This window comes from Acanthisitta chloris, unplaced genomic scaffold, assembly GCF_000695815.1.
Source record: "Acanthisitta chloris isolate BGI_N310 unplaced genomic scaffold, ASM69581v1 scaffold25050, whole genome shotgun sequence".
NCBI lineage: Eukaryota > Metazoa > Chordata > Aves > Passeriformes > Acanthisittidae > Acanthisitta > Acanthisitta chloris.
The window spans coordinates 1,010-10,860 of NW_008652595.1; the positions used below are offsets into that span (position 1 = coordinate 1,010).

General features: G+C 39.0%; 1 protein-coding gene across 1 annotated transcript in view; it reads left to right on the forward strand.

The window, feature by feature from the left end:
- GRIA3 (glutamate receptor, ionotropic, AMPA 3) overlaps nt 1-9,851 on the forward strand; it is a 147,697-nt gene that overhangs the window by 529 nt on the left and 137,317 nt on the right. The window lies entirely within an intron of this gene.

The window sequence follows — 9,851 nt, forward strand, 5'->3', positions numbered from 1 at the left end:
GAAGGGACCTTGAGGGGACAAAGCTAGAGGGGTTTACTTGCCTCCTCTGCCCTGAAATAATTGAGTTGTTTTCTTACAGTGGAAGTTCCGTGAAAAGCTGAGGAGACTGTAAACTGACAAATACTGTTAGAGCTGAGGGGAGGGAAAATGGAATCAGGGCACTTGGTTATGCCGGCACAAGCAGTGCATACATACAATTTGAGCTTTTTATTAACCAAAGATGCAAAATAGAACTTTGAGTAGTGCTAATGTGGTGTTAAAATGCGAAATCTCTTTCTGAAAGACTGGTGCATGTTCTGCATTTTAAAAAAGCATTCCTTTACCACTGGTAGTTCCTGAATATTTGTTTTTTCTGATGAGTCCAAATTCAGTTGTGTACAATTTCTATTGTAAGCCTTTGAAAATGAAAGGACTCCTCTTGCAAGGTAGTTGCATGCACTTTGCAATGTACAGATAGATGTCTGTACATGATCTGAATGCAATGTACTAACTTTGTGTTATGAACAGGTTTCCTCTCACAGTACACAATGTTCAAAGAGGAAGCACTGAACTTAAAATGAAGTACTGGATTAGAGAAAACTAGTATCTTTTGCTTTAGAACAATTTTGTGTTTTGAATATCTTCTTTCTTTCTTTTTTTATTTGTTGGGGATAGGATAGTTCTTATATTCCTGGCCCACTGTATATTCTGAGAAAGTTGATGCTTAGAAAATATACAGTAAGGGAATGTTTGGACAAATATTGGATTGATATTCTAACATATCCCCCATGTGACTGTTTCTTGCTAGTGCAGCATTACACTTTTCAAAGGGCTTTGAATTAGGGCCTTTCAAACTTTTGCAGGGGGGTTAATTGTGTAATATTCAATAAAATACTTAGTAAAGTATGGGGAAAAAAAGGTAAATAAAAGCCTGTCTCTACTTTGCATCTTAATTTACTAATCCCATCCAGCCTCAACAGCTCTTACAACAAACATCAGACTATTAATCCTTAATCAGTGTAATCCCTTCAAGAGGCTGTATCTCAGTTTCCTAAATATCAATTATATGGATTTAAACTAAATACATTGAACTACTTGGGTGATTAATTATTAACTGTTTTTCAAAAGTCCTACCAGCACTTCCCACCACAGATCCCACCAAGACAAGTGAAGCACATGCTTGTTTGGGGGCATTCAGTGTATTTAGTCAGCGTGCTACTCATCTTCTGACAGCTAATGATTTTTGTCATTGCTTACTAAAATCTGTGGCAGTTTTAGTAAGGTGAGATGGTTTTCTGTAGTATAGGTCTGCACATTCCAACAGCCATATTACCAGTGTAGTAAAATTGGGAAAACTTAACTCTCTGGAGAAACTGTAGACCAGAGAATACAAACCTACAATAACCTATTTGAAAGCAGAAGATGGGAAAAAAGAATCTGAAGAAAGAAAATGAAAAGGTGACCTTGTCCATAGATATGTCAACCATCTCATAATACTGTTGATAGGAAAAGAATACAGTGAGCCCAAGTCACCAGTCATAGGTTTCAGTAGCTCAAAATATAACAAAAAATAGCAGAACAGTTGCTGTATTGAATCTGAAAGCAACTATCTTTGAAAGTCAGAACACTCATTTGTATCACTGTGTTAGGATGAATTAATAGCTCCTCACACTACCTGGCTAACATTCCAGCCTAAAGTACCTTTAATCACATCCTCACTTCCTAGTGGAGTGGCAGATGGTTTCAGGGTGCTGCCATATGCATGAAGGAATTCTTTCCACATTTTTACTTTGCTTGAGATAAGCATATATTGTCTCCAGTGCTGTCACACAGCCATTTGATCAATATTTTCAATTGGCAAGGATCCATAGGAGAGAAACCTGCAGTCACTCTGCCTGCCTTCACTGGAGAGGGAGTCTGGAGCTGACTTTGTGGTGGGATAGATACAGGAACTGAAGCGAAATTGGAGAAAGTAGCATGTGTAGCTTGAGCCTAGTGGCTGTACAAGTCAGTATCCGTAAAATAATACTTTTCATTCTCCTTTGCTTTGATTTATATGATAGTGACTGTAGTAAGTGTTCATGTGTGCAGGAATTGAGGGGGGCTCTGCTCAGGAAAGACTTACGTTCTTACCGTACAGCTGCACATCCTGCTTGATGCAATCTGGTGCATTCCAGAGGCAAGAAAAATCTCTTCTGAAGTATTCACATGAGCCAGAGAAAAAAAGCCCACCGCTGGTAGGGATGATTTGGCAATATCCCAACATGGGAACAAACTTGTTTAGAAGCAAAAGAAAATTCCTGCCCTAAGCCCCTCCCTCTCATTCCTTTTTCAGTGAAATGATGCATAATCTGATTTATGTACATGTATTCCCTGCTTCACTGCTAGCACCGAGCCCCTGTCTGTATATTTAATTTACGCACATTCATACAGTATTCATCCACTCTGTATTTATCTGCCCACTTATTTATTTAGCTGTATGATATCTTAACAGAAAGCAAATGCAAACACAGATGAAAATTCCCATGTATTTAAAGGTGAATTGAAGTTTAACAGTGGGCTCTAGGGAAATCATTACATCTTTTAAAATATGCAGCTTTTTGCTATCAGAAAAAACAGAAAGGAAGAAAGTTAACTTGACCTGTGAAGGTATAAAATCAAAATCATGTTATATTTTCTTTAAAAATGCTCATGTGGGGAGTGAGATACCTTTTTCAGAACAATATGGATCTAACAACTCAAATATATAAATTCATCACTGAATCAACATCTTTCATGCTTTTCTTAGAACCTCTGATGAAGGATGTCAGTAATAATGTTGAATTGTGCATATAGTTCTGTAGATCATATTCCCTAGAAATAACCCGCGTATGTCGTTCTGCTCTGCACTTGTAGTGCACTATACTAACACTGCTCCAGCCTCTGCAGTGTCAGCTCATTAGCACACAGATCTCATATTCCCTCTCTGCACTGTCATTGCAAAAAATTGCTGTTGTACACCTTTACAGCCAACAAATGTGCACTTGCGTTACATACAATTTTCAAGAAATATTTAGAAAAGTAAACTCAACCTTATACATAGTCTCCATGGAATTTCTCAAAAGAAAGCATTAGTTTTCATTAAAATCTGTTGATCATGTAATGATAGTGGTGGGATGTGTGCGGATGAAAAGGGGCTGTGATTGCAGAATCTAATTAATCTACAGGCAGATTCCCTCTCTCAGCTAAACCTACCTATCAGCTGGAAATTCTTGTCCCATTAATTTTTCTGAGTTTTGTCTTACATATCTTCTGAAACCAGAAGGCTTTTTGTATTTTGCCAAATGTTGATGTGTAGTGGGTTGGTTTGTTGTTTTTTTCACAAGCACTCATTCTTCAAGAGAAAAAAAAAGAGGGAAGATGCAGAGGCATGCTAACCTAAAGTTACTAAAATCCTGTAAGTGGTTTTATGGGCACTTTCCTGAAGGAGTCTGATTTCAGACTTAGAAAAATTTGCTTTAGCATCCTTGCAGTCCTTGTGTTTCATCTTTACAATTCCACTTGGAAGATTTTAATGCAAAAAGTGCCTGTTCATTGTTGTGTGAATGTTGCAGAAAATGATACCACAGGGCAAGTAGCAGACAGTTTTTCCAGTTTAACTGTGTTACTCCCTTTCCCAAAGCACAGGTGTGTGTGTATATACACCCTCACATGCATCCTCACTCGCACACGTGCTCCTATGCGCACACACACTTTTTCTTTAGGTGCTGTTCAGCATTTCTTTTTGCCAGTGGGCAGATAATTTGCTTCCCTTGCATCTGTGTGCTCTTTGGCCAGCTGGCAAAGGACACTGATGCTGAAAGTGGTCAGCTCCCTTCTGCCAAAAGCATAAGCATGTGTCGCTGAGAGTCTTGCCAAGTTCGGGCCGTGTACTAGTGGTTTTGCGTGAGTAGCGACCGCAGGGTAGGTGCCTAACTTTCCCAATATGGAATGTGCTCTAGTTTCTCCCAGTGTTCTGTGGTAAAACACCTGGAAATGTGCTTTCTACACAACTCATTACAGATCACTGAAAATGCCTTTTATGCTGCAGAATGTGATCAGGTATCATATGTTACTGCTGTATGCCAAAGAAAATCAGCTGGCTTCAGTTTAGAGGTCAAAACTTTTGCAGTATTGGGCCTAGGTTGAAAGGTAAAAGGTGTGTTCCAACTAAAGTTTGTTACTACTTCATCGCAGAGGAGATGATTTGTCATTAAGCTGAATGAGGTCTCAGTGTTAGAAGAAGGAACCATACCACTTTCAACTATGTTTTATTATTTCTTAAGTTAATTTTAAAATAAGCTGACTCTTGTTTCTCTCATCCTCTGCTGCACACATAACATTTGTGTACTGTTTAGATGTTAGGGTTCCACTTAACTCACACTGTCGAGATGGAAAAAGTATCTTGTATGGATGGACACTTTTCTGACAAATTCTGAATTCACCAAATGAAAGAAGGGTAAAGCACAATGAAGAGCACCATTTACTTGTTCAGTTTGAAAGATTTTGTGCAGATGCAGGTAATAAACTGTTCACTTTTCCTATATAGCACTGGGCCTGGAGGACCCATGAGGCTATTAGGATGGGTTGGAGAGCTACTGGTTAGCAGCACATTCCAAAAATTGTATAACAGCTGTAGTTTGTCTCTGGGAGGAAATGGAGATGCCATGATGGCAAACAAGCCTGTGACAGGAGCTTTTAACAACAACAAAAAAATGCCACTGTTTTATTGAAGTTTGACTTGGGAGCTTGTCCAAGAGCCACAGAAAACACTGGGTTTCTTTCCCCTGGGTTTGCTGTGTTCAGTGTCTGGGAGGTGGGAGGCCATCCTACTTCAAGTGTAGGACTGTTATGCAAGAAGGTGTGAAATGAGGGAGCTGATGTATTTTTGGTGATTCTTTATTGTCACAAACCATTGATTTAACATTTTCCACTTAAAGTACCTATTTTGTCATTACCAATTTTGGAATGCTAATTTTGATTTAGTTAGGCATCCTTAAGATATTTTAGAATATGTTATTTTTAAAACAGCAACAGTTTGGTTTCATAGTTTGTTTCAAACCAAGCCAATCCATATAATTCAAAACCTGTATTTGTGTATTGTGGGAAAGGTGTTTATGTAAATTTGTATTTGACACTTAAGTTACAGCCTGAGAGCAGTACTTTCTATGCTGCTGGAGAGCAGAGATCACTGGAAGGCCATGACCCCCTTTCTAAGGAAGCTCATGAGGCAGCCTAAAAGCTCTGTACCTATTGTCATGAGATTTGCTATATGGGGGCTTGTACTTCTACTGGAACAATGTGGTGATCTGAAAATAGAAATGCAAAAGTGATTGATCTAGATTAAACCACTTTCTCTGAAACTGTGATGATCACTGCAGTGAAGCAATTTCCAGATTTCATCCATGGGGATTTTTTTCATCTAAATATGTATGTGTTATATTTCCTGTCAGAGTCAGAGATGTGTTTCCCTGTGTTGTATCACCTGCTTTATATTATTGTTGATCTTCAGAATATCAGGTGCCTTAGAAACCTCAAACCTGAAATCATCCTGAAGTTTTTTATGTGCAGACATCTGATGAAGACTCTAAACTAGACATTCCTGTTCAGCTGTTTGTAGTCATTGCAGTGTGGACACTAATAACTATCACACAGCCCTACAGTATATACTCTGGCCTGACTGTATCAAGGAGTTTGGAGATATTTCTTTATCACCAGAAATAGAGAGTTCATTTATCAGTGTGTAGCTATACTTGAAATATTCAAAGGCACATTTTCAGTTGTTCTCACCAAGATAAAACTATTAGTGGTAAAACTATCATATATACACGGAGCAAGAGAGAAACAGGTGATAAGGTTTCTGTGTAAAGAGGAAGAGTGAATGCGGGAGGGAGTTCTGTCAGTGAATCCACCAAGCAGTCATTCCTGCACGTCCTCCTCATTGTGTCTGAAGCACTGGGTCTGTGTTATCATCTTAACTGTTTCTAAAATAGCAAGTGGCAATGTGCAGCCCTGACACAAACACTACACAGGAGGCACAGAAGCCCTTGTGCCTGAGAATCAATCTACAGGGACACAGTGCTGTGGATAACTTGCCCAGGCACTTGTGAAAAGGGTGAATTGCTCTCCTGGAATTGGATAATAGCCCAGGTGAGCACTCTTCTGCTGGAATGGAGTGACCTATCTGGTCACTTGTAAGTAATTATTTTGCTAGACTGTTTGGACATTTCAGATATGCTGAAAGTATTTTTGCTTGGTTTTTTCCAAGTGCAATTTACATGTTCACTTTCAGATCACTTGTAACATAAATGATTCCCTTTGGATGCTTGGTCCTGCCCTTGTGATGGGCTTGTATTTGTTGGAGTTTATTCATATGTGATGTTTGAAATTCTGATCAAGAATTTTGAAAAGATGCAGGGCTGTATGGGGACTTCACTGTCTTGAGACCTTTTTAATAAAAGGACTGCCTTTAAAATTAAATGTGGATATCTGGGAAAGGTATATCCACTCTCTGATGATACATAGTTTGTGCAGGCTTACTTCATTTCATGATACTTCATTATTTTCACACCTCATTCTCCTGGGCTGATGTGTGTAATGGTGCTTGCTGATTTCACCATTGGTAGTTTTGTCCTATGCAAGCATCAAGCATTTGGGCCCAGCCTAGGTGGTAAAGGGTCTGAATTTGGGAAATGGAATCTTCTGATGACTCATAGCATGATCTGGAGTAAGTCAGTTTTCCTTTTAGTAGTGCAGTTTTGCTGTCCTTTATACAAGGGTTGTTTTGAGTGAAGAACTTGGAGAATTTCAGCTAACAACACCTTCTTTGTTTTATTGATCACTTCTTCCACTTGCCTTCCTAAAAAAAAACCCAGCAACAGCAGAAAGCAAAAACAAAAAGAAGAAAATTCCCCCCCAAAACCCAACCTACTTTTCATCCTATGGAAAAATGAATTGAAATTAGCACTTACAAGTTTGCTGTCCCTGCCAGAAGAAGACATACATTCCCACTGATGGACCTGGGAGAATGTGTGTCACAGCTGTACAGCATACCAGTCTATCACTTGGCAAAAAGAGGAGTTTTCAGCTCTTTACCTGAGATAAGCAAAGCTGTTGGAGAAGAAGCAAGTTTAATATTGCAAAGTTCTGTCTCCTATGCACCCTGAGTCTTTATTTACTAGTATGGCCCATACTTCTACAGCACAGCACGTCCCAATTCTTGCCTACCTGACCCCACACACAGACTGCTTATCTGAGTGATGGGAGAAAGAACAGTCTTTACTAGAAGCACTGTTGCCTGTTGATTTCTCCCAGTGAGGTCTGTAGAATGTGCTGTAATCAGTGTCTCACAGCTGCCAGCTTTTCTGAGAGATGTGCAGCAGTGTATTTCAGGGGTTGCTGCCTCCCATGATTTCTTTGTCTCATTTCCATTTCAGAGATCTCAGTCCGAGATAGGTGCTGCAGCCACTTAGTGAACACGGATCAGGTCTTGTGAATCACTGGGTTGCTAGATCATTACACACACCTTGATTCATCTTTGTGCCCTGCTGTGTATGCCAAATTCCTTAAAAGTTTTTGGTGGTTGTCATTGTTGTTGTTCTTCTGTGGGGGAGATGCAGGGGGGAAGATGGCTTGGAGAGAAATAGTAATTAGTAAGTTTTTTCAGGTGCTGAACTTTCTGTATTCTCACTACAGGAGAACATGGTGAGAAGCTGTTATTTTACCAATTACAGAGGTTTTGTCTTCTTAGATTTTACCACTTGTGTCACCAAGTTTGAATTCTAATGAAGTTTGCTGGTCAGAAAACTCAGGTACACATGCATTCTTTTTTTTCCCAGAAGTTAGATGAGAACTAATTAGTGTCTATTGATTTGCAAAGGACTGACCTGGAGTCTAACCCTGCATTGAATCAAAACTGTTAGGGGGATTCTAAATTGTCTAGCAAGTTTAATGTACTCAACCATCTTTCTTCAAAGTGTTTGTGCAGTGGTCAGGTAGCATCTCTAGAGTGGCTTCACTACCATTGTGGAATATGTCAAAAGGACTTGGAGCTAAGGAAATGCTGAATGAGCAAACAGTCAGCATAATAGCTGCTATCCTACTTTGAACTTCCTTTTTAAAACATTGGGTTTTGTGCCTATTTGCTTATGACTTCTTGATGAATAGAAAATAATGCTAAAGAGAGAAAATGTACATGGTTCTACTGTTCCAGCTAATCCTATTACTTTCCTATTTCAGCCATGTCAGCAGAGTGATTCTCATGACTAATGGTAGTTTTTATATATTTATACTGAATGCCTCATCCAGCTCAGACTGAGTTCCTCTATAGAGCCGTCATCCCAGTGCTGTTCTGTGCGTCCCAGAAACAAATTGTATAGCACATAACATCGTGATTGGAAATTATGGGAGTTATGTGACTTGCTAACCTTTCATTTCGGAAGTAGTTCCAAAAATATATTAGAGTTTAGATTGGAATCAACCAGAAAATGAGAGAATTCAGAATAAAAGCTCTTTTAAGAGTTACAGATTTAAAAAAAATTGTCTCAGTTTCAGTTGAAGTCAAGTGTTTTGTTTTGGAAATGATGATTTCTGTTTTGTCCATTTTTTTCTTGACTAAAACAATTAGGTGAAGCCTATCTGGATTAACAAGGTATTTCTGCAGGCATGAATCTGCCTTTTTCTGTGTAAAAGCACCTGTTCTGTCCAATTTTTATAGCGACATATAGATGATGGATGTGAAAATAAAATTGTGTGTGGTTTGGAAGAAGCTGTCTGCTTTTTTCAGGGTATATAGTTCAAGCTGCTTGTGATGGATTTTATGGATAGATGATTTTTGTCAGTTAAAGTATGTATAGCATGTCTTTCCACACCATCTACAGGCAACTTACTTTATTACCTGGAGAGGCAGTGAGATAAGCCCAAAATTGATCAAAATGTGACCAGTTAACCCTCACAAAGTTTCCCACTACTCCAGTTGCTACTCCAGGTGCAGAAGCTGCCTTAGTGTAGCTTTACTACATGCAGGTGCTAGTAAATGTAGTGAAGGTTTCTACAACTGCAATGTTGTGTTTCAAGGATGTGTTTATATGCATCAGATGTGCTTTACTGCCAGTTGCTTGGTGCCATGTAGCACAAAACGAAATTGCAAGTGGTGATACTTACTTATACATATCTGCAATGACCACTGGGACCTAAATGTTTTAGTGCTTCATTGTTCTACCCTAAGAGAAATTAAAAAAGACTTCTTTGTATCTCATTAGATAAATAGTGGCAGTCAAAATATTTAATGGGTTCTTCCTCTGTGGTGATTTACGCCAGGGTAAATTTGGAATAGCTCTGCAGGAATCTGAAGGACTGAAGTCAGTAAAGGCTAAAAACTGAGGGGTCCCTCATGGATATTCTTGCCTTTAAGCCTCTGTATAAGTATAGGATGTGGGTTTAGGACAGATTTTTGAGGGAGGCTCTGAACATCTTAATCAGTAGCATACCCCTCCTCCAGGACTATGCAGGTTGTCCAGACTCTTGACTTCAGCAACTAACTGAATACACCCTTGTGTTGCATTGCACATATTTCCTCTTGGAACTTTGGGAAATTTAACAAAATGTTCACGTTCAGCAGTAAGAAGTGTCCCTTTATAAATGATGCTGGGTATCTCCGAAGTATCTGTAATAGACTGTGTAGAGCAGAATCTGCCAAGGAAAGATTTTGTTTTGCAATTGAAACAAAATAGTGTAAATCAAATAGTCTCTAGTGGAAAGTGCTGACCTTGCTTTTTGCAGAAGTCACTTATACCATCTCTACTTTCAGATTTCCTTGCTTTTTTTCTCCTTTCCTCCCTATGTGTATTTTTTTG